This window comes from Lissotriton helveticus, chromosome 4_1, assembly GCF_964261635.1.
Source record: "Lissotriton helveticus chromosome 4_1, aLisHel1.1, whole genome shotgun sequence".
Lineage (NCBI taxonomy): Eukaryota > Metazoa > Chordata > Amphibia > Caudata > Salamandridae > Lissotriton > Lissotriton helveticus.
The window spans coordinates 327,747,166-327,772,339 of record NC_136063.1 but is presented as its reverse complement, the minus strand read 5'-3'; the positions used below and the strand labels follow the sequence as shown (position 1 = coordinate 327,772,339).

General features: G+C 46.0%; 1 protein-coding gene across 1 annotated transcript in view; it reads right to left on the bottom strand.

Moving 5' to 3' along the window:
• Positions 1-25,174, bottom strand: part of EIF3H (eukaryotic translation initiation factor 3 subunit H) — a 386,817-nt gene that overhangs the window by 360,784 nt on the left and 859 nt on the right. The window lies entirely within an intron of this gene.

The window sequence follows — 25,174 nt, the reverse complement described above, 5'->3', positions numbered from 1 at the left end:
TTATACATCCACTCATTCTTCAATATGTAAGACATATTTTAACTTTATAGAAACATACAGTCACTGGATGTTGTCATCAGTGATGTCATCAGTGATGTCATTTGAGATGTCATCAGTGATGTCATCAGTGATGTCACTGACCATGTCATGAATGATGTAATATGTGACATCATCAGCAGTGGATTGCGGGTGCGTGATATATAGTTAGTGCAACTAACTATATATGGAATTTCAATGGTTTTGTGTGAGTAAAATAAGGTTTTGTAAATGCTAATTCCTAACTATATATGGTCTATAACCTATGGTTTTTTCAGTGAATTTTCAAGGTTTTGTAAATGCTAATTCCTAACTATATATGGTCTATAACCTATGGTTTTTTCAGTATATATATATATATATATATATATATATATATAAATATATATATATATATATATTCATCACACAAAGGTTTGCCCTCAAAGAAAAAGCCTCACGAGAGAGTTCTGTGTTCCATAATTTATTGCAGGCTGCAGAAATGGCCTCATCCTTCTCCAACCAAGTTTTCGGCCATACGCGTTTCAGACAATTCTCAGTCCTTGATCACTGGCTCACACGAGAACAGAAGTCATTGTGACACACCTGTTAAGTAGTACACTCAGTCCCGCCCATGTGGGCGTGTGCCGCTTTGCATCTTGGAACTTGTGGTGTTCACTGATTAAATTCCCAGTGGGTGCTCCTGTAACTCGTGAAATTATCATGTCTTACCCCAGTGGGTGGTTTAAAAGCTGGAAGCTGCACATTCTGCTTCATTTGTGTATATATATATATATATCCACGAAATATTGCGGTCTGTGTTAGGGGTGAATCTGCGACCGGAGGCTCGCAGGTGTTTATTGAATGTCTGGAAACTCACAGATCTCAACGTATACACCCTCTTGCTACGAAGACCGACTTTTCTCTAAACATTCACCAGTCTAGATCTTCCTTCCACTTCCCCACCCGGGGTGGCTGACTATTACCACACAGTGGGCGACACTAGCTTTTATGATAGCGAAACGAAATATCGCACAACTGTGGGGAGATAGTCAGCCACCCCGGATGGGGAAGTGGAAGGAAGACCTAGACCGGTGAATGTTTAGAGAAAAGTCGGTCTTCATAGCAAGAGGATGCCCAGGGAAATGGGGTAGGATCTGGGGAGCGTGGAACAGGTATAGAGCAGACATTTGTTCCCCACCAAGCTGTCATCGTGAACTGGAGGCTCTTGAAACCCCCTGATTTGTCGCATGTAAAATCTGTCAATTATTTTGTAGGAGTGATTTGCCTTTGTACTGGATGTGCCAGCCTGTTTGTAATCAGATTGCTGTAAGATGGTCGAATTGTTTAATAAAAAGAAACCAAAAAAAAACCTGTTTATATATTCCATACTATGCCATGAGATATTAGGTCATATCCACTTTGGAATGTTCTTGATGTGGGTTGATGCGATCTCATGGTTTATCGGAGTCTCCAGTCATCACTTAACATATTAAACCTGTTTATATATTCCATACTATGCCATGAGATATTAGGTCATATCCACTTTGGAATGTTCTTGATGTGGGTTGATGCGATCTCATGGTTTATCGGAGTCTCCAGTCATCACTTAACATATTGTCACTCCAGTGAGGGTACAGGTGCTCTGGGTCCGGTCCTTTCACCATGCAAAAGAAAAATGGAAAATATTAGGATTATAATGTATGGTTTATGACTTACAAAGTGGGTTAGTATGGAAGTATGGTTTGCAGATAAGTAAATAGCCTACAAGAGTAACTGTTTGGAGTTAGAGCCAAGGCTCCACGAGGGTCTCGGGTTGCACCAACAGCGGCACTAGGGCGGCAGGGTGCAGAGGCCCAATGTTAGCCAATAGAGCTAGGCAACAGTCAGTTAGGGGCTGCTTACGAGCAGGTCACTCTGTTTTTGGAGCAAAGCTTCTGGGGTTAGGATCAGCACTGCAGGGGCCTACAATCAGCACAAGACCTGCACCACCAGCGGCACAGAGGTTTTCTGAGGGAGATCACGAGCAAGAGAGCTAAGTTGGACTGTTAAGGGATGCCTGGACACCGTCGGTTGGGCCACCTGAGGCTGTAGGGTGTCGGGTGAGTGTTTTTGGGCATTGGGTTTCCTAACCAGTTCCGGTCGAGGTTGAGGCTGCAGGCGTCTGGTAGGTCAGGGATCACCAGATCCCAGGTCAGGATTGCTGGGGAGACCTCCTCTTGGTGCAGAATTGCAGATTCGTCTGGATCCGGGGTCTGTGTTAGAGTTTTTGGTGGGAGTAAATCTGCTACTCACTGGAGTCAGTCAGTTTAGTGAAGGCAGGGCGGGTCCTCCGGTTTCTGGATGGCTGCTGGATACGCCAGGGGTTCTCTGGGAGCAGGTCGCAGTCAGGACAACTCGGTAGGGCTGTGGCCACAGCAGTTATCTTCTTCCTAGTTCAACACAGCTCTTCGGTCCTCCCCTTTTCTTTTTCAGTCTGAGGAGGCAAGTTACAGGATCACCCATAAATACTATATTTAAGGGTGTTACAGGGGAATGCAGGTTGGGACCAATAGGTTCCTTCCTAGGGGTGAGTACATCCCCCATTATGCCAGCCTCCAATGGGAGGGGTAATGATTTTCTCTCTGCTTGGTTGTGTCCCCGCATCTTCAAGATAGAGGGGACTGATGTGTGCTCCACCTCACCTCCCCCATCTCAGGGGTGGGTTTGACACAGGTGGGGATGACAACTGTGGGCACACCTCTCTTCAGGTCTTGGTTTTCCAGCCGATTCTCCAAACCAAAGTGGGGATCAAAACAGGTGGGAACCAGTTACTGGGGGCAGCAAAAGGCAGGGTCAGTTAAAAAGGTGGCAAGCCTGTGAAACTTCCTCTCCGTGAACCCAGCCCATCCTAGTGGAGGAGGCATGGCACCTCTGCCCAGGATGGGCTTTGTTTCGGGACCCAGAGAGCAGAGCCCCTCTAGCCAGAAGTCCAGAAACATGTCTGGTGCTCGCATAATGTGGTTAGCCATTCAGTAACCACACCAGGGATGGTCGTTTTTAGGGGGCTTCTCTAAGATGCTCTCTGTGCGCATTTTACATTACATCCCACACTGGCGTCAGTGTGGGTTTAATGTGCTGAGAAGTTTGCTACTGAACTTACCAGGTTTTAGTAAAGCCATTATGGAGCTGTGAAGTACGTATTGACCAGCTCCCAGACCATATACTCTTTACGGCTTTACTGCACTCACAATGTGTACAAATGGACTTAGACACTGTAGGGGTAGAGTACTCATGTAACTGTACCCTCACCTGTGGTCTACTGCACACTGCTAGAGGGGTGACTTACCTATGCCACAGGCAGTGGACTGCAGGAGTGGCACACAGGGTAGGCGGGCGGCAGGCAGTGTGAGATAGACGCCGTCAGCTCCTGATAATTTGCACAAATCTTGTTTTTAAAATTGTATACTGTGTTTTTAGACCACAGCTTGATCCTACCTCACTGCCTGTTATTCTCCAGCAGTCCCGGTCCGACACGGCTTGTGCCGCTTGCTCGGAGGGCTGACACGGGAAACTTCAGACCTCATTCCACACTTCCGTCGGATGTCGGGGTTAGCGCTGCAGTCTCTGGGGACCACTAGACTTCTTAGGGCCCAGAACTAGCACGAGTGCAGTGGACGCGGCAGGCGGTGTGAGTTAGACGCCGTCAGCTCCTGATAATTTGCACAAATCTTGTTTTTAAAATTGTATACTGTGTTTTTAGACCACAGCTTGATCCTACCTCACTGTCTGTTATTCTCCCGCAGCCCCGGTCCGACACTTGCTCGGAGGGCTGACACGGGAAACTTCAGACCTCATTCCACACTTCCGGCGGATGTCGGGGTTAGCGCTGGAGTCTCTGGGGACCGCTAGACTACTTAGGGCACAGAACAAGCGGACGCGCGCAGCGGGCGCGCCAGTGGCGCGCCAAAGGCAAGCCCGTCTGCGCCCAACCGGACCAGGGGCCACGACCCCTGCCCAAATCCCTACAAAATTAATTGCCTACTCAGCATCCCAACTCCATGCACTAAGGCAAAAGGGGAACCAATGCTGCAACATTTTACATCTAGACACCCTGTGCCCCAGCGTCTGCAAATATTGCTAATTTTTCTTGGATTCTCCTCAAATGTGCCGCCTTTTTCTCCCTGTTAAAAAACGCGACATGAAGTTTTCCTTACTCAGCCTCAATTGCCGTTCCCTTGCTAAACACAAAAGGGATATCTTTGATCTCTTAACAAATAAACTACCTGACGCTCTGTTTCTCACGGAGACATGGCTGCATGATAGCTCGGGCCCTGACATTGCGGAGGCTCTCCCCTCCAGCTATGCGATAGAGCTGATAGACCTAATAATAAAATGGGGGGTGGCATTGCAATAGTGTTCAAAAACACTCTTCAGTGCAAGCTTGATCCGCTTAACTCTCCTAATTGTGAGGCTGCGTTGTTCAAACTTTCTTTACATCCAAATTTCACCCTCACAGGATTACTAGTTTATAGACCACCTGGGCCCTCGAGTTCGTGGGCTCTTCAATTTCCCAATCTGGTAGCCCAGCTACTCATGAATGCACCTAATTTCTCTATTCTGGGAGACCTTAATCTGCATCTGGAAGATGCCCAGAACCTGACAGGCAGCAACTTCATAGCTGACTTAGCAGCCATGAACATTTTGCTGCACAATTCAGGACCCACGCATAGAGAGACCCCATTTTTTCCAACCTTCCCCATTCACAGTTTTCCGGCACTTCCTCTCCACTGGTCTGACCACTTTCTTTGTAGTTTTAACATCACTTCCCCTGCAACCACAGTCACCTCCAGTGTAACCACTAACACTGATAAAAGAGACTGGAAAAAGTTAGACATGAATAATTCAAGCATGCCTTGGATGCTCTTCTTCACCCTGATTTCACTAAAACGGAAGATGTCGAAAATGCATCCGCTATGATTGACGTCTGGCTTACAGATGCCATTAACGCCAGTCTCCCCCTGTCGCAAAAAAAGAAATCTAATGTACATAAGCCCCCAGCCCCTTGGTTCAATGAATCGCTAAAAATAGAAAAATCCAAATGTAAGAGACTGGAACGGAGTTGGAGACAAAATTACTCCCCCCCCCCCCCACCCGAGTCAGGAGTCACCTACAAAAAAGAATTGAAGTCTTACCATAAGGCATGTGCCACTGCCAGGGCCAGCCAGGTCTCCAAAACCATTTCTGAGGCTGCTAATAAATCTAAAACTCTCTTTACTCTGGTCAAAGAGCTGGGGGGGTTGGAAACCTCAGCTAAACCCCCCCCCCTGAACAGCAACCAATGTGAAGAACTATCCCAATTTTTCATGCAAAAAATTGAAGACATCTATCAAGATATAGCCCAACAGCAGTGCAACAGAACTCAGTTTCCACAATCACCGAAACTGAATCTCGCGACCTGCTTCACATCTCCTCTTGTGCCTCACACTCAGGAAACCCTGAATGCATGGCCAAGCCTCAACCTGGAGTCCCTTACTAAGATTTTAGGCAGTTTAAAATCAGGTTCCCCTAATGACCCACTTCCCATTTCAATACTTTAACAACTCGACATTGGTCAACTTTCCAATATTTGCAAAACCCTTAATTTTTCCATATGTGATTCCACCGTCCCGGCTAGATGGAAACATGCTATGGTATCACCTCTTCTGAAAAAACCTACAGCCGACCCCAATGTCCCCTCCAATTTCCGCCCCATCTCTCTTTTGCCTGCCTTCTCCAAGATACTGGAAAAACACGTTCACTCCCATCTTGCCCGGTTTGTTGAGAACAATCTAATACTTCACCCTTCACAATCTGGCTTCCGTCCCGGTTTCTCCACCGAGACAACTCTGCTGGGAGTCACAGAGAACCTACGCCAGCTTTTAGACAGAGGAGACACAGTGGCACTGATTTTACTCGATCTCAGTACCGCATTCGACACCATCTCACACACCATCCTCATAGAGACACTTACCTCTATGGGCATAGGCGAATCTGCTCGGAGCTGGCTGGCTTCTTTTCTCACTAACCGCACTTTCCAAATCTTCTCTAACTCAGCAACTTCCAAAACCCACAAGTCTCCCTATGGTGTACCTCAGGGCGCGGTACTTAGCCCCCTTCTTTTTAATTTGTACGTCAAACCATTAGCCCAAATAGCGGAACAAGAAGGTCTCATTCTTTTTACCTACGCCGACGACTCCCAGATCGCTTTCTCTCTCTCGCAATCTGACCTAGGCTCTACATCCCTCCTACGGTCAGGTCTGAGGAAAATTGCAGACTGGATGAACCATAACCTTCTGAAATTAAACGGAAGTAACACCGAAGTTTTAATCCTGGGCCAAAAACAGGATCTGTGGTGCTCCAAACACTGGCCCTCTGAGATGGGACCCCTTCCTCGCCCATCCGAATCTGTCCGCAACCTAGGCTTCACCATTGATAACGCCTTGACTATGCAACATCAGGTCAACAAGGTGTCGGCCATCTGCTTCACAATTCTGCGCTGGCTTAAGAAAATGATCTGGATGTTGCCCACCGACACCCAAAAAAACGTGATCCATGCCTTGATGTCATATCTCTGGTCCCCTACGAGATCTACATTGGCTCAGGGTTGAAAGTCGTATTAGATTCAAAACCCTGAGCTATATGTTCAGGATCAAAGCAGGTACAGCCCCCGCTTCAATCCCTTGTCAATTCATACAGTCCCTCACGAAACATCCGTTCGTCTTCTCTGTGTATTTTTCTGTGCCCAGAATCAGACATGCAGAATGGGCGGCTGGTTTTTTGCTTACTTAGGCCCTACACTTTGGAATTCTCTGCCTCCGAATATACGGACTGAAACCAACTATGCCCGTTTTCATAAAGCCATTAAGACTTGGCTTTTCGACCAATAATTTTCGACCTATGGTTCCAGTAAATTTTCTGAGTCTGGTGTCTTTCTAGCACCCTGCCTCTCCAGCGCCGGGAAACCCTTTTTGGGTAGCTGTCGCGCTCAATAAACGTAACAAATAAATAATAAATAAATAAAGGGATGTGTGCCATGTAGACTCTTCACTTCGCTCTGCACCAAAACATGCAGCCTGCAATGGCAGTGTGTGGCGGTTATGGTACAGGGCTCCTAAGGATGGCACCATAGGTGCTGCAGCCCTTAGAGACCTTCACTGGTCACAGGGCCCTTGGTACCTTTCACCTGTGGCCGGGGATGTGCCAATTGTGGGTACAAAAGATACAATTTTGGAAAGAAACACAGGGGCTGGGGTCTGGTTAGCAGGATCCCAGCACAAACTTAGTAACGTTGGCATCAGGTATCTGGCAAAAAGTTAGGGGGTAACCATGCAAAAAGAGGCACTTTGACAGCAGGGGTCTGCTGGGGCTCCTGAGTGGATGGATCTCATGATGGACCCAGTTTCCTTCTCAGAGAGGATGTTCCACAAGGTATGCTGGCGTGGGTGTGCATTGGTCACCGTTATGCGGTTGATGCTGTCCTCAGCGGAGAGTTGGGGTGTGAAGTCTTGGCAGATTATGATTATTTTGTTAGGAAAAAAGATAGCGAGGGCGTCGCACAGAGCTTGCAAGGGTGTGATGTTGTTTTAGGTTACCATGAGGTTGGTGAACTCCTTAACTATGTTAAAAAAATCCCTTGCTGTTGTTGGAGCGGTCCTTGATGCAGATGGCAAGGGTGGTCTTCTTGGTGTTTTTCAGGAGGTGGTGGTATCTATTGGGTGCACCATTGAAGTGCTTTCTGTCCTCGGGAGTCTTACTGACAAGCCATCTTTTTTCCTTCTGTCAGCAGTAACGTGCCTGGGTTTTCAGTTCTTCTTTGAACCAGTTGGGGTGACATGTTAGTATCTTGGGGTTGGTGGGTTTCTTCGGTGCAACTTAGTCAGAGCTTTCCGCGAGCCAGTTCGCAAAGTTGTACGCCACTTATTTTGTGTCTCCGGGGGTGGTGGGTAGGCGGGAGCTGAGGGTATTGGTCCATCATTGTTCTGATACCTGTGCCCAGCTGCGCCGTGTCTCGCTGTCGGTGGAGGCGAGGGAGTTGGGTGGTTCAGAGATGATGAGGTGGACGCACTGATGGTCGGTCCAGGGGAGCTTGTCGATGTGGGTGTATTTTACTCTGGTAATGGCTGAGAAGATATGGACGAACATGTGTCCTGCGGTGAGGGTGGAGTCAGTGACCAGCTATTTGAGTCTGAGGTTGGCCATACTTTCGAGGAGGTAGGCCACGTTAGCATCTTCGGTATTCAAGGGGGAAGTCGCAATATGGCATCTTATTAGTATGGACTAGATGAGCCCATTCCACAGAACGTGGAGGAGGGTGTGTTGCTAAGTATCTTTAGTTAGAGTATCCTTGCTCTTCTGATATATACTTCTAACCACAGACTTCTCACTTTGTGAATAGAAACCAAAGCAATACCTCCCCAAGTGGTGAGGCTGTGGAATGGCCCAGACCAGTAAATCCTCCAGGAAAGATTAGGTAAAACGACCCTCCTGGCTATCCAGGCAATAGTGCTTTGTGAACATGTGAATTGACGTTCACGTAGGCCTGGCAGATCTCCAAGATTGTCACACTGCGCATTAGCACTGCGGGAGCAGTCTTTGCCCTGTCATTCACATTTTTCTCTTCCCCACTGCAGCATATAGCATGGGGTAGTGGGTCAGCCCCCTTCAGCCACTTAATATCTCCACTGTGAGTTACAGCATTCTGCTCATTCAGAAGGAACACACACAAAGTTGTTACCCTCTGTAAGAGGGACTACTCTGGCAATGTATGCTTTTTGAGGCAAAACATTTTTGGGGATTTAGTCTTTTTTCTTTTTTGCGGAGTTCTCGTTAACTCCAATAAAAATGTTTTGTAAAAATGATAACAAAAACAAACATTTCCATAGCCCAGGCTGTGAGTTAATACCAGATCTTTAGCCTTCGCCAATGCTTCTTAATATATCTGAAGAGGTTGAGACAAATGTTGCAGAGGTCTGTATATACCCAGCAGGACTCATGGTATAGTACGATGATAGCTCAACTAGTTAACGTATTTACTGAAGGCAGGTGTTTGTGACTAATCAGCAGGTCGCAGGTTTGAATAATCATAAAATAGCTGAAGAGAATAATGTGTCTTTCTGCAGAGCCCTCAATGTAATTTGTGAGTGTTAGAATTTGAGGTTTCAGGTTGGCAGAGTATACACCCTGTCCAAGCAGGAGCCACAATCCTAGTCAGGAAGTCAGATACACAACCTAAATTAACCTGTGCTCACGCTCTGGTAGCTTGGCGCAGAGCAGTTAGGCTTAACTTAAGAGGCAATGTGTAAAGTAGGTATGCAACACTTAAATTAAGCGAACCTGCCGAAAACTTGAAAAAAAACTGGATCAGTGAAGGAACACCGGAAAGCCACACAGCCCACAAGAACGCCACCCGCAGGCACCACCACCTGATCAGATCCGCCAAAAGGACCTCCTTCAAAGACCGCCTAGATAACAACGCACGCAACAGCAAAGAGCTCTTCAACATCAAAGGAACTCTCCAACCCCAGCTCCAACACCAACGACATCCCACCTTCACAAGACCTCTGCGACTTGCTGGCCACCTTCTTCCACCGCAAGATCACATACATCCACAACAGCTTCAACGTCATCACCACCCCAGCTACCACTTATTTATTTATCTATTGAGCTTATAGAGTGCGACAGCTACCCAATGGGTTTCCCGGCACTAAAAAAAACCGTGAGCTATTGGACCGAAAGGATTCCTACGTACTGGAGAATTATTGAATGAACAGCCAGGTCTTGATAGCTCTGCGAAAACGAACATAGCTGGTCTCACTACGGATGTTTAGGGGGAGAGAATTCCAAAGTTTAGGTCCCAAAAAAGAAAAGGACCTACCACCCATTCTAGCGAGTCTGTATTTGGGCACGCTGAAAAAGCCATGAGATGAGGATCGGCGGCAGCGTGCAGGAGTGTAGGTGTGGACAAAGGATTGCAGGTAGCGGGGAGCAGTACCCCACTTTATTTTATGCATGTAACTCAGGGTTTTAAATTTGACCCGACTCGCCACTCTAAGCCAGTGTAAGTCACGGAGGTGCCCCGTAATGTGATCAGTTCTGTGACTTTTACATAGCAGTCTTGCAGCGGCATTTTGAACAAGCTGTAGGCGTCTTATTACTGCCTTAGTTGCCCCTAGGTAAAGGACATTGCCATAGTCCAACCGAGAGGCTATTAGGACATAGACCACAGACTTCTGGGTACCATTGAGACCCTCGCTCCTACGATCACTACGTGCACTAACCGCCTACTCTCCTGGACCAACATCAACGACGACGACACCATCAAGATCATGAACACCATCCACTCCGGATTCCCGGAAGACCCTTGCCCACACCACATCTTCAACAAAGTTAGAAACACCATCGCACCCCATCTCTGAAAAACAATCAACATCTCCTTCGAGACAGCAACCTTCCCTGAGAAGATTGAGGGGAACATGGCGGCTGGACGTTAGCCGCTAGCACCCGGAGCTCCAATTGCGGCCACTCAATGAGCTAAACCCCGGGACGGAGAAACCTACGCTAACCCTGGATTTGCTGAATTGAGATGAGGGGACCGCCTTTTTACCGTTCTTTTGCCCTAAGCAACCCTGCCGCTCCTTACCTGCGTGGAGGGCGTTGTTTCCTCAGCCGCAGCGTGTTCCGTGTCAGCCGCGCAGCAGGGAATGTGCAGGGAGGAGGCAGGGAACGGCTACCTGTACCACCTCGCTGGCTGAAAGCCACCCTGGAACTCCGAAGAGGGCGTAAGGCGGCCGCATTAAGCCACCTTAGGGGGAATCACAGCTTTAGCAGCTTTTTTTGCCAGGAGCCGGTCCAGAGAGGAGAGGGTAGCAGTGAGGCTGGCGAGGCAGTAGCTGCTGCAGATACAGATACATTGGGGCGAGGCACAAGGGGGGAGTTAGAGGCCCGTAGGTTAGTTTCTCCATTGGGGGATCATCTGCAAGTGATTGGGGCTGCTGGCAGTCAAACCACTAGAGCCTCTAGCAGTATACAAGAGGTATACCCCACAAGCAGCGGCTGTAGCCATTACTGTTACCAAGAAGGGGCAAAAGAAATCAAACAAGCATTTGCAATGCAATAGGTCTCACATTAGGAAAGTTTGAGCTATTGGTATTGTAAATGACAAATTTTTTATTTATGTGTTGGTTTTGAAAATAGCGAAATTAATAGCTTTGTCATTTACAATGCCAATAGTTATAACTTTCGCAAATGTGACACCTATAGCATTTGTAATGCAATATGTGTTGTATTTACGTGACTTAGATGTATTGATATTACAAATAACAATGGCTTTTATAATTAATACTTAAATAAAAGTTATTGTAATTCATAATGGCAATAGCTTAAACTTTTGTAAATAACTTTTGTGAAGATTATGTTCAGTGTATTTTATTATGACGAAAATCCAAGGACAGAAGTGAAATATTAACATCTTTTTGTGACATTTGTAATAAAGCTTGAAACATTGAGAGAACACATTTGAACCAGTTGTTGTTGAATGGTTGCACAGATTGATGCTGTGGTGGCGCTGAGAGATGTTGTGGTGGCGACGAGTGATGCTGTGGCGTTCAGTGATGCTGTGGTAGCGCATTGTGATGTTGTGGTGCCCTTGAGTGATGCTGAGTGATGCTGTGGTGGTGCAATAGAGAGATAGAGTGAGGGCGATAGACAGATAGAGTGAGGGCGATAGACAGATAGAGTGAGGGCGATAGACAGATAGAGTGAGGGCGATAGACAGATAGAGTGAGGGCGATAGACAGATAGAGTGAGGGCGATAGACAGATAGAGTGAGGGCGATAGACAGATAGAGTGAGGGCGATAGATAGATAGATACAGTGAGGGCGATCGATGGCGATAGACAGATAGAGTGAGGTTGATAGAGTGAGGGCGATAGACAGAGTGAGGGCGGTCGATGGCGATAGACAGAGTGAGGTTGATAGATAGAGTGTGCTGCTCTCTGTACACACCGGTTGTTTTTATTTACTCTAAGAAGCTTCTTCCACAATGGCAGAAAAATAAATGAAGAAAAAGAAAATGGCTTCTATTTTTTAGTCTTGCTGGTGTGTTGGTCTCTCTTTTTTGACGAATGGTAAAGGTGTTCTGTTGGCTAGTGAGCAAGATACTGGTGGGGATGGAGGGAGAGAGTAGGATGGTAGTGAAATAAAGAAAGTGATAAGATGAACGTATCCAGCTGTCCTCTGGATTATTGGTATCACCGCCACTCTCACCTGGCAACTATCACACATTGGCCAGTTCATACCTTATGGCAACTTTAATTATGCTACAATTAAAAAAAATCAATTAAGGAGGCTTTTGATCATTTAACAGCGATAGTTAATGACCAACTAAGATATCATCTGTGAAAAGGTTACGTTAATTCTTCAATAAGGGAGTTGACCTGTTCCTAATTCAGGATTAGAAAATACAATTTCAGGAAGAAAACAGAATTCACAAGACTTTCACAGTGTGAGGGGCGCATCTTTCACCAGCTAATAAAATGCCCATCGCTGTCTGAACTGTACGTAATCAATGTGTCCGCCGTGCGTCCGGGCCATAGAACGCTTGAAGAAACTTACAATAATTTAAAGCAACCCTGTTGCGCCTCCTCACTGTGAGAGACGTGTCATGAGCAAGGGCCTGGATGACAGGTTTAAGGGTGAGGTCGGTACTGGCACACAGTACTCTGCTCCTCGCTGTGACTGGGTAAGTCGCTTCATCTTCATGTACCCTGGCAAGTTATTTAAAAATGATGGTTATCAAAAGGAACTTTACACAAATTCTAAAAATATCGACAGTGTAAGTGGTCTGAACCTTATCTGCAGATCATTTGATACAATGTAAACGACTGCATGAGGGAAAAAACAAGTTTAATCAAAAGCTTTCGATGTTTATAGATTGAGCTTGTTGGCTGGATTCTAAAATAGCCCATCAACAGCGAAGATGTATGGAGAACGCACAAAAACGGGAATTTAAATAGCAGAACAGACATACTACTCCCTCACCAGGAAGGCCTATGGGTGACAGCGTGTAAGAGGTAACTAAATACTGAGCCATGTGCAATATAAACGATGAACTGCTTGCAAGTTCATCAGAGAATCGGAGCAAACTTCTTAAAAGCGCCCTCGGAGAGTTTTCGCACACGAGGAGTGGCTTTTAAACAGCCTACTGTGGATTAAACTATTTGGAATCCTACACCGCGTGCATGCATCGGAGAAATGGAAAGCAATGCCTGAACCGTGCTGCTAACAAGCTGAAATATCGCTTTGAGATTATGTGGGCGATGCTAACTGCCTATGTGGGCGATGCTAACTGCTTTTAGTCCCATCATACACGCAGAGTGCCATGTTTACTCATTGCTCCCCATGCCTAAAAATTACTCGAGCTCCCCGTGCCTAAAAATAAATGAATGTGTCTGCCTGTAATGCAACTGAGGTAGAGAGCAGGAGGTGAGCCCGCTGGCAATTGCAAACTAAGAGACAGAGGAAGGTAAGACATGGGAAGGAAGATATGCACGCCGTGCGGCAGAGATATAAAAAAAAAGCTCTCAGCATTGCGTGGCGGGGGAGCGGCATTGGGTTGGGCAGGCGGGGGAGCGATTATGTCAACAAGGACTCCGAAAATGTAACTGCCTTTGACGAAGCTCACAGTTTTGCCATATAAGAGAACTGAAACACAAGGGACAGGCCGATTTCAACACGAAGGGATTGCGTACCCCATTGCATACATTTTCTTTGGAAAGAGAAGAAGCTCTCGGCATTGCGAGGTGGGGCGGGTGAGCGGCATTGCGTGGCAGGGGAGCGGCTTCCTTTGAAGTCAAATGGTGTGCGATGTGCACGCGCCCGACTGTGGAAGTGTCTGGTGGCAAATGGCAGTTCACAATGCGCGTGGTTGTGCTCACATGCACTGTACCCGATCCGCAGTTTGGGTACACTTTTGAAAGCCTTACTATAATCTCGCCAAACAAGCATTGCTAAAGCAATGCCGTAGGAGAGACCTAAAAAGGTCACAGTGAGTGGAAGGAGGGCTAATTTTAACAACAAAATCATCTCTGGCAAAACAGACGCCCCAGGATTTGGCCACTGTTGGGTTTATTTCAGCATCCTCCCCCACTACTGGAACGGTACCCTCAAACAGTTACTCTGCTTTCCAGGTATATCACGTTAAAGGGAGGTCGATAAAACAAAAGAAGCAAAAGGGCAAGTCAGAAACAGCTTGGGCAGAGTGACTCAGTCTTTGCGCTCTTATTTTAGGGTTCAACCAAAGGTACTGGTAATCAGTGCAAGAGCTGAATGTACAGGACTGCGCCCAGGACAGGGCCCAGTAAGTTTAAATACCTCTATAGCACCAGCACTTAGAGGGCACGACCTCTGAGCGCAGTATGGAAGCAGTCTTAGATATCGCCGTTCAAAGTGATCCAGGGGAGGGCTCTTTGAGCTCTTCTCTGAGACAATTACAGTTACAGTTACAGCTACGGCCACAGTTACTGTTAGCGCTTAATAACCGCCCTGATGTTGAACATGATCTGGCGTCCCTAGCAGCTCCATCGGCGTCACCTCTACCCTCAGCTTGGGAGGGTCTTTTTGCTACACTTTCAGAGGATATTTAAAAAGGCTTTGCAGTATCCACAGGGAATCAAGAAAAAATTTGGAATTTCTGCTAATCCTTGGAAAAGAAAGTAGACCTAATAAACTCTAGGACTGTAGCTCTTGGGAGTACTGATGGCGAACTGAGCGAAGATTTGGGGTGGGGTAAATCTGACATTCAATCTTTAAAGACAGTGCACGTAGACCATAAGTGACAGAATGAAGAGGCTTGAGAATAACGCACGCAGGAATAACCTGCGCCTTCTGAACATTACGGAGGTTAGCGAAGGATCCGACATCAGTTCCTATATTGTCTCCTTACTCAAGACTTTTTTACAGCTTGAAGACTCAGAGCAAGAACCCAGCAGGGACATACAGAGGGTGCATAGAGACCCTTTTTGTAGGAACCCAGACAGACCTCATCAATTTCCTTACTTTCTCTTTAAAGGGTAGAATTCTCAATTCTGCATTGAAGCTGAAAACAGTCTGAGCAAAAGAATTCTCGTTTGAGATCCGGTCTGATCTCTCGAGGAGTACTCTGGAGAGGCAGTGGGAGTTGGGCAGGAGGCTGGAAGATTTAAAAAAAATTGGGCGCAGTGGGTCAGTTAAAATTCCCGGCCTTCTTAAAAGTAATGCACAACAACAAAATGCACAACATAAGATCAGTGCAGGAAGCGGATGAACTGCTTAATAGCATTAGTAAGGGAGGTCGATAAAGGTTGAGCTTAGATTAAGGAGATAGCTAGGGGCAATATGGGCCCGCTTGTACAGAACAATGAACATAATTAGTTATTACTGAATTGATAGAGACTATAAAGATTAGAAGTTAGTGACACTATTATCAGAAGAGATAGAGTATACCTTTTTTTTTTTTTACATTTTTCTCATTCTGATTAGATGTAATTTGATTTGACTTCATCTAAGTCTGCCAAACACGAAATATAGATAGCGTCTCCCTCGTATCGGACCTCTCCGTCTCCTTAGGTATTTCCTTTTTTTCTAAAGTAGTAGCTGGGTGGGTCCCTCTGGGATGCATTGCCTGGACTACATCTGTCCAAGTAACTGGGGTAAGGGTTCCCAGAGGTGAGGGGTGGGTTTGGGGAGGGCATGGGGTAGGTGTTTGGGATGGGTGTAGCAAAGAAACAAAAAAAAACACTCATTCACCTTCTTTCCTCTTCTTTGTTCACACTTGTACTCACGTTATTCTTATGGATAGGGTTTTGGGACTGGGCCGGATGTTGGTGCAGGTTGCTTCAATTCATATCTCCAGTCTCTTGTGGGGCGTTTAGGCTGACTTAAAATGAGCCTTATACAGATTTGGTCTTGGAACGTCAATGGGTTGCAAACCAGGCCAAGAAGGGACAAGATTATGCAGTATCTCCAAGACTCCCCGGCTCAGGTTTTGATTCTTCAGGAGACACATCTAGTTAAAGAAGAGGTAGCCTCTCAACTTCAAAATAAAAGGATGGGTGGTTGCTTATATATGTACGAATCAGACAGCAAACATTAGAGGAGTCCTCATCATATTTAAGAAATCAGCTAAGGTACACATTTTACAGCATCTGGTCGACCCAGGTGGCAGATGGGTCATCAGTAAAGTTATGATAAGAGAGACTCAGTTCACTCTAGTGGGTTATTATGGACCTAACCAAGATGACCCCTTCAGTCAGAACATTCAGAAGTTTACCTGTGTCTGGTGGGTCTATCGGTAGGTTCTGCTCGGACATGGTCCTTTGACCGCTCCTTACTTTTTGTAGGAAGAGGAGAAGTTCTTCCTATTACAAGAAACAGAATGGTTTTGGAAGCAAACTTGGGGTCAACTTCATTCATTCTCTTAAAGCTTTTTTGCGTGGCCAAATTACAAGCAGGTCATGTTTTAGAAATAAAAAATACAAGGAGGAGGAATCGTCTATAGAAGGGAAGCTGAAGGAAGTAGAGGCATATTTAAATCTTCAAGCCCCTCTTGTAATTCAGCAAGATCGGAAAGCTGAGTGGGACAGCGTAAAGGGGCAGTTAGAGACCATTCTACACTCTAGGTTAAAGCGTAAATGGGAGGCCAGCAAAATTGCCCATTTCAAGTACGGTGAAGGTGCAGGCAAACTCCTTGCATGGAAATCCAAGGTTGACTGGGTAAGAAATCATATTAAAGAGATCATTAATGATAATGACACTTTCTCCTCAGATGGGGAAATCAGTCAGGCTTTTCAGACCTATTTTAAAGACATCTATTGTGAAGACAAAAGACTGGATGCCCGAAGTGTTCAGAGCTTGTTGGGGGATATTGTCCTTCCTTCTTTGGGGCCTGAACAACAACAACAACTGGACATGGTCTTTACTCAAATTGAGGTCAGAGAAGCCATTCAACACTGCAAGAATGGGAAAGCAGCGGGTCCAGACGGTCTCCCAGGGGAGATCTATAAGCTGTTGGGTGATAAAATCATTCCCACTCTCACTCTGCTCTTCAACCATCTGCTGGAGGCCGGTCTCGGGCTCCCTGCGCCATGGAATGATGCTTTAATAATCCTGGATTCTGAAACCAGGGAAATCCCCATCGAGCTGCGGGTCATATAGACCTATATCATTATTAAACGTAGACTATAACATTTTTCTTCAATTTTAGCAGCAAGATTAGGCCTTATGGCGGGGGACGTCCTTCATTTAGATCAAAAGGGTTTCGTTAGGAACCGGCAGCTTTCGGATCTCACCTATGACTTTATTGGAGCTATTGATCTTGCTTCCACATACTCTCTACCACTGGCAGCCATGACTTTAGACACCACAGAGTGAATTGGATCTACCTGTCAGAGGTCTTGAGGAAGTTCAACGTGGGAGAGAAATTTTGTCAAATGGTCCAGCTGATTTATCAAAATCCAACGGCTAAACTTTTGGTTAACGGGAATATCACGGACCCTTTTAAGATCACAAGAGGGACAATGCAGGGCTGCCCACTCTGCCCTCTTCTTTTCAATCTTTACATCGAGCCATGTGCTCAACGGCTTAGGAAGCCCTTTAAGTATGGAGAGTGGGAGAGGAAGGTAGCCCTGTACGCCAATGATATTCTGGTCTAATCCGCCAACCTACAGTCAGCTTCCCCAGGGGTCATTAGTCTAGTCCATTAGTTCGAATCTGTCTCAGGATATGAGATAAATGCTTCGAAGACGGTGATTATGACTTGGAATCTTGTAGAGACCCGGCATCGGGGCCAGCTCAGTCCCAGCCTAAGATACTTGGGAGTTCACGTGGTCCAAGACATCAATAAGATTGCCAATACCAACATGACTATAGTGGCAAGAGATTGTCAGAGACTAATGAGATCTTGGGCCCTGCTACCTCTCTCCATTTTGGGTAGAATAAATCTGATTAAGATATCAATACTTCCAAAGATTACTTTTCTCTTTAATTGTATTCCTCTGTATTTTTAAAAAAAATCTATGATTGATAAGCTGCAGAGGGAAATTAATTCATTTGTCTGGGCATCCAAGTTACCTAGGATTGTTTGGAAGAAGTTGAGGCGGAGGAGAGAAAAGGGTGGCCTAGCTTTACCAGATCTTCAGTTGTATGCCTGGGCCTTCCAACTATCAAATTTCTGCATGCTATTGAGAATGCCCGTGAATACATGTGCCGGAGGGATGTTTCTGGCTATACTAAGGGGTGCTAAATTATCAGAAGAGGGTTTTTTGTTTAAATTTGGGGAGCCGAATTTTTTTTTAAAGTTACGCTGAAGGTTCGCCACGGGGTGGCTAAATTGAGAGGCTCTGTGTCCCTGGGGTACTTCTCCAGCTTGGCTCCCCTGTGGGATTCTCCTGGGGTCCCAGGGTGTTTAAAGGACGTGCTGGCAAAACCTTTGAGAGAGGCTGGTTTGAAGGTTTCGGGAGACTTGCTCCCTGGAGGCATCTTTGTTTCTTGGGAAAACCTTGTACATAGAGTGGGAGCAGGCCTTTCCAGATTTAAATATTTCAAACTGGCAAGCTGGGTTCAATCTTACTCCCAACTAAACTGTAAGAACGCATTGGGTGGCAGTAGTTTTTTAGAACGCCAGCTCGTAACAAAACCCCCAGGGAGGAAGGAAGTTTCTTTCTGGTACCGAGCTTTGTTAGAGGAGGTAGATGGTGAATTTAGCCTGGCCGAGGAACTGTGGGGGGGGGTGTCCTTTACCGGCACAGAACTGTGTTTAACTATGGATGGAATCTTGTGAGACCTTACACAAAGATGTCAAAACCGCTTGGTTCAAAAGAAACCACCTGTTCACCATCCACAAGGCCTACTTCACTCCCCATAAACTGTCAAAAAAGACTAAAGGGCCACCAGTGGTTTGAAAAAAATGTTGTCAGGTTGCTGCCACTGATATCCACATGTTTAAGGAGTGTCCATCCCTGGTTGCCTTCTGGTGAAGTGTGGGTGAATTTTTAACAAACACTTTGGAATGCCCCATCAACATAGATTTACACTTAATCATATTTGGCTCTGCAGAAAATGTTAGCTGCCCCGCGGAAGTTCTGCTCTTCTATGCTATCCTACTAGCCAGGAGGCAAATTTGAATGAAATGGACAGAATCATCTCCTCCCACCTTTATGGACTGGCACTCCTCAGTCTTGGCGGTTTCCAAAATGGATCTTGCCAGATCAGGCAGCAAGAAGAAGAGAGAATTTTGGAATCTTTTGCAAGCTCGATGGGGTTGCTGCAATAACATTTTTTTCCCTTCCCCCTAGAGTCCTCTGATTAAGCCATTAACACTCTTTGGGCTAAGTTGGAGACTGCCAGATTTTATGGCAAGATTATCCGGTGGAAGTCATCTAGCTCTTAGAGTTTGGCAGAAGAGTCATCCCAGTGGTTACTTCATTGATCCCAAAGATGTTCTGGTACTAGTAGGTGGGTCCCCCTTTCTTCAATCAACCTATGCCCCCCAGTTCTCTGGGGGTGAGTTCAGGCATTTAGGGTGTGACTTGAAGGGGGATTGGTGGCAAATGAGGACAAAAAAAAGCAACCTTCCCTGAGAGCTGGAAGCACGCAGAGATCAACGCCTTACTCAAGAAACCAAAGGCAGACCCCAAGGACCTCAAGAATTTCCGGCCCATCTCCCTGCTCCCGTTCCCGGAGAAGCTCATCGAAAAGGCCGTCAACAAACAACTGACCAGCTTCCTCGAGGAGAACAGCATCCTGGACCCGTCCCAGTCAGGGTTCCACAGCAACCACAGCACCGAAACCGCCCTCCTCGCCACCACCGATGACATCAGGACCCTGCTAGACAATGGAGAAACCGCAGCCCTCATCCTCCTGGACCTGTCAGCCGCCTTCGACACAGTCTGCCACCGCACACTACGTACACGTAGAACCCAGAGCGTCCGCCTCCCCCCTTCCGCTCCAAAGCACCGGGATCATCTGCGGCATACCCCAAGGCTCATCCATCAGCCCAACGCCTACATGGCACCGCTCTCCCACGTCGCCCGACCTCAATATCATCTCCTACGCCGACGACACCCAGCCGATCCTCTCCCTCACCAAGGACCTCCACACCGCCAAAACTAACCTCCACGAAGGAATGAAGGCCGTCGCCGACTGGATGAGGAACAGCAGACTGATCCTGAACTCGGACAAGACGGAGGTCCTCATCCTCTGATCCACCCCTTCGGCCTGGGACGACTCCTGGTGGCCAACTGCACTAGGAGCACCCCCAACACCCACAGACCACGCACGCAACCTAGGGTTCATCCTCGACCCTACCCTCTCCATGACGAAGCAGGTCAACGCCGTCTCCTCGTCCTTCTTCAACACCCTCCATATGCTTTGCAGGATCTTAAAGTAGATCCCCGCCGAGACGAGAAAGTGTCACCCAGGTCCTCATCAGCAGTCGACTGGACTACGGAAAACGCACTCTACGCAGGAGCCCCGGCAAAACTCCTGAAACGGCTCCAAAGCATCCAGAATGCCTCCGCACGCCTGATCCTCGACATCCCTTGCCGCAGCCACATCACACACCACCTGAAAGACCTGCACTGGCTCCCTGTCAACAAGAGGATAACCTTCAAACTCCTCATCCACGCACACAAGGCACTTCACAAAACCGGACCAGCATACCTCAACAGCCGACTCAGCCTCTACTCCCCCACCCGCCAGCTCCGTTCCACAAACAGCACCACCGCCCCCCGCATCCAAAGAGTGACCACTGGCGACAGATCTTTCTCCCACCTCGCAGCCAAGACATGGAACACCCTCCCCAACCACCTATGACAGACCGAAGACCTTCTCACGTGCAGGGGACTTCTCAAGACCTGGCTCTTCGAGCAGTAGCAGCTTCTCCCAGTGCATGAGACCCTCACGGGTATGTAGTGCGCTCTACAGATGCTATAATTGATTGATTGAAGGTAGCTCAGTGAAAACACTATAAAAAGACTCCACACTAGTTTAGAAAAATAGAGACTATTTATCGAAGTAAACCCAGACTAAAATTTTTTTTTAAAAATACAATCAGTAGAAGTCGAGATATGAATTTTGAAGATTAAATCCCAAAACAGTGCTTAGAATTCCATAAGGCTAAAAGGTTCCATGAGTTCCCGCTAGATCAAGGTAAATTCACAAGTTCAGGCTGACAGGGATGGAGGGCAGGCCGGCTACAGAAACCATGCATGGCCCGACGACAAAGTACCTTGTTCGAGCAAGCATCGATGTTGAGGACTTCCTATGTCGGTTCCAATACACACAGACAGTTTGATGCATAAGAGTAAAGACTCGCATAGGCGTCTTCTGATCAAGCTGCAGTTTCGTCAAACGAGAAATTCATTTAGAGCCCAGCCATAAAGAGCTCCAGTACATCCAAAAGACACAAAAAAAGCCCATTAGTGGCAGTGAACGCCACAAGACATCACTATGACAATGAAGCCACAGGAAGTCAGTAATCAACAAATAAAGACAAATATTTCTGGTTACAGCCGGGGAAGCGTGCAGAAACGGGGAAAAAGTAGTTCGGACCCAACTGAGCTAAAGGATTGAATGGTGAAATTTAGAAGAGAGAAACGCCCCGGAGAAAGACACTACGGACTGAGAGGTGAAACCCTGACGAAATCGCGGACCGGGAGGCGCCTTCCTGAAGAGAGAAACGCTACGGACTCAGACACAAAAAACAGTTACTGGGAACTTAAACGCTGGCTATAAAAGTAATTACGAGCCGACAAAGATTTTAAAAGTATTACCTATGGCATGAGCACTGTGCACTCCAGTCCGTTATATCCACACCCTGTTTTTAAGTACAAAAAACACCAGTAAAACTGGGCTATAAAGGAGGTGACCGACATACCACTAATGGATTTGTACTAATTGGAGGTGCTAGCACGACTAGAGGTTTTCAGTTTTGGTTAGCCTGAACAACACCAAGTTAATCACATAGGTCTGTTAGAGAATAATCTGTTTCCCTAGAGGAACCTATGGTGGATAACACTCAATCCACCCCTTCTTTCCCTTCTTCAACACAGAGTCGATGAATATTGCTACGAATTAAACGCCACATAAAGGAACACAGGAGCTTCACGGTATTCCACCACGTGAGCCCAAGCTGGAATGTCACAAGCCTTATTCAAATATAAATACAAATGCACACAATAGAAAATACCATGTATAATTTATGTATATATGTTACGCTACCTCTTCCCTGTCCACCACCTTCACTCATTCACTTGAACCCCAAACCCACTTACCTCCCTCTTCCTACACCAAGAGCACTGTAAATACAATTACATCCTTAGATGTATGAGCAACTGTGTTGCCTTATATGATCAATGCTTTGAATAATATTTGCATTAATTGCCAATCACTGACAAATTGCATTTTTGCAGTTCATGTAAACTTGGGCTACGTGAATGCGGATGTCTCTTTTCTTTTGAAACTGTTGCTATTGCGACCATTTACTTATTGTACTGTAACTGTGACCCAGGCCGGGTAGCTATTTGGGTAACCCCATTAATACTTGATATACATGATCAGAAAGGCATGAAAAAGTATAAGAAGTCAATCAATTGCTTAGCAAACAATAAATTGCTTGCAATTCATCAGCAAGCAGCCACCACGTTGTGCCCAGAAATTAGCAACATGCTTTAAACTCACGAGCTGCAGCAAATCCATGAAGTTCAGAAATTGCAATCAACCATGGGGTTAGGTGCAGAACCTCGTAGTATGTAACAGTGGTGGGCTACAAGGACTTGACAAAAGCCAGGCCACAAACACGACGATGCACTGGCATGTAACTGATGGGATCTATGGTTAGGTGGGTGTCAGATGTGCCCAGCTTTCAACCCTCGCTGTGTATGGCAAAATGATGTACATGGTGAGGTTGAAACCGAAGGTCCTGCCTCCATACGATAATGCTCCTTAAAAAATAAAGACTGCAATCACTGGAAAGAAATCCACTTAGGAATATATTTACCAAAAAATCATAGTTAAAATGAACTGATGTTTCCACCTCAAAACCTAACTACACAGTTTGACAATTACCTCTTTCACCTTCTGAAACGGCAGTCACCAAAAACTGCACTATACCACATTAATTACAAAGTGTTCTTTCCTTATGTCTCCTTTCCCACCAAAAAAAAATCAAATACATTTGCATTGTTGCCTGCTGCGATATCTCACAGCGCCCTGCAATTGTGTACATTGGCCATCATAAGACGACACTGGGTAAACTGCAAAATTATAGTGCTAAGCTCTTATTTCACTTTACATGACATAATAATGTTCTCCATCTGCTTATAAGTATAAAAAAAATCATATAACAGATCAAGACAGTGTGCATTGTTCAGTAATTAATCACTAGTTATACTCTCAGCAATGCGGCAAAACCAATCAAACCGCCTACAAAGTAACCAGCTAAGTGATATCAGTCTCCTCAAACCTACTATGTTTCAACACTAACTAACCAAACATATAAAAAAAAATGTTTGCCAATTATCAATGCACAAGCAATATTCTGCAACACTCTCGAATTATGAGATTCTGCAGATGCTGCATACTTAGAAAAATACCACACCTGCCACATAACCCACCGTCTTCTGCAGGTTTGAACAAAACAAAAATTCTACCTGAAATGGACGAATATACTAAAAACAAACAAAAAAAGCATATTTGGCGTTACTTAGTAGTAAACCTGCAAATGTTAAATGTCCAACTTTTAATTGCTTATTGGTGTATTCAGGTGTTAAACTAGTGCAAATAGGAGGAAACGTTTGCCAAGACAACATTAACATATATTATAATAGCAAAAGAGTGAAATTATACTGCGACAAAACCTGCCACATAATTTGCCTTTTCTTGGTGCATAATTTAGTTAACTGTCTCATAATTTGTCCCTCCTGTGCTGCATAATTCCAGTGGCCCTTAAATGTAACTAACTTGCATCTGGTGCTTACAACACAAACAGCAAAAATGTAAGAATACCACTGTCAGAAAAATCTTAAATGTAGGGTGTGCACTGTAATAGGTTTTAAGTAGTTTATGAATTATTTAAAAATGTTTTGCCACATATAGTTGTACATCACCATTAACTGTTATAGTTCCATTTGCTCTTCTATGCTCTCGCTCACAGAAGACCATGCCACCACCAGAACCAACTTCTGCAGCACCATAACAAACATCGCCGTCTGGCTGAGAGCAAACTGCCTGAATGCCTGAAGCTCAGCATGGACAAGACAGTGGTGTGGTTCTTCAAGAAAAACACCGCCCTGTGGAACAAGACATGGTGCCCCCCAAATTCGGACTCACACCAACTGACTTAGCCCGCAGCCTCGGCATAGCCCTGGACAGCAACTCGCCACGAAGCGCCAGGTCAACTCAATCTCCTCCACCTGCTTCCACACCCTTCGTATGCTCCAGAAAATCTTCATATGAATCCCACTGACAGCAGGAAAACTGTCATGCAAGCCCTCATCACCAGCCAGCTGCCTACAGAGACGCATTCTACGCCAGAACCACCATCCAAATTCTTAAGAGACTCCATACCATACAGAAATCAAAGTCCAAACTAATCCTCAACCTCCTCAAATGGACCCACATCACCCCCACCTCAGGAACCTCCACTGGCTCCCCCTCCAGAAGAGATGCCAGTTGGAGATACTGACACACGGCAACCAGGCCCTCCATGACTTAGGGTCCACCATACATTAACCACCACCGGAACTTCCACCAACCCGCCAGACAACTGCACTCTGTGTCCCTCGCACACGTTACATGCATCTGCAAAACCTACAGCGGAGGTCGTTCCTTCTCCTACTTCGCTGCTAAGTCCTGAAACAACCTATCCCTCCACCTGTGAACGTCCACCACACTCACGGATTTCAGAAAGTGTCTCAAGACATGGCTTTTCTTCTGAGACTAGCAAAACCTCGGTGCCAGGATACCCTCAGGGGTAAATAGTTGCACTGTACAAGACCAACTGATTGATTGATTCTTTTATACCTGTTTTGATGTTTATTTATTTTTAAGGATGTTTTTAATAAACAAGAGCGCACAAAGCGGTACCGTCAAAGACTATCCACAAT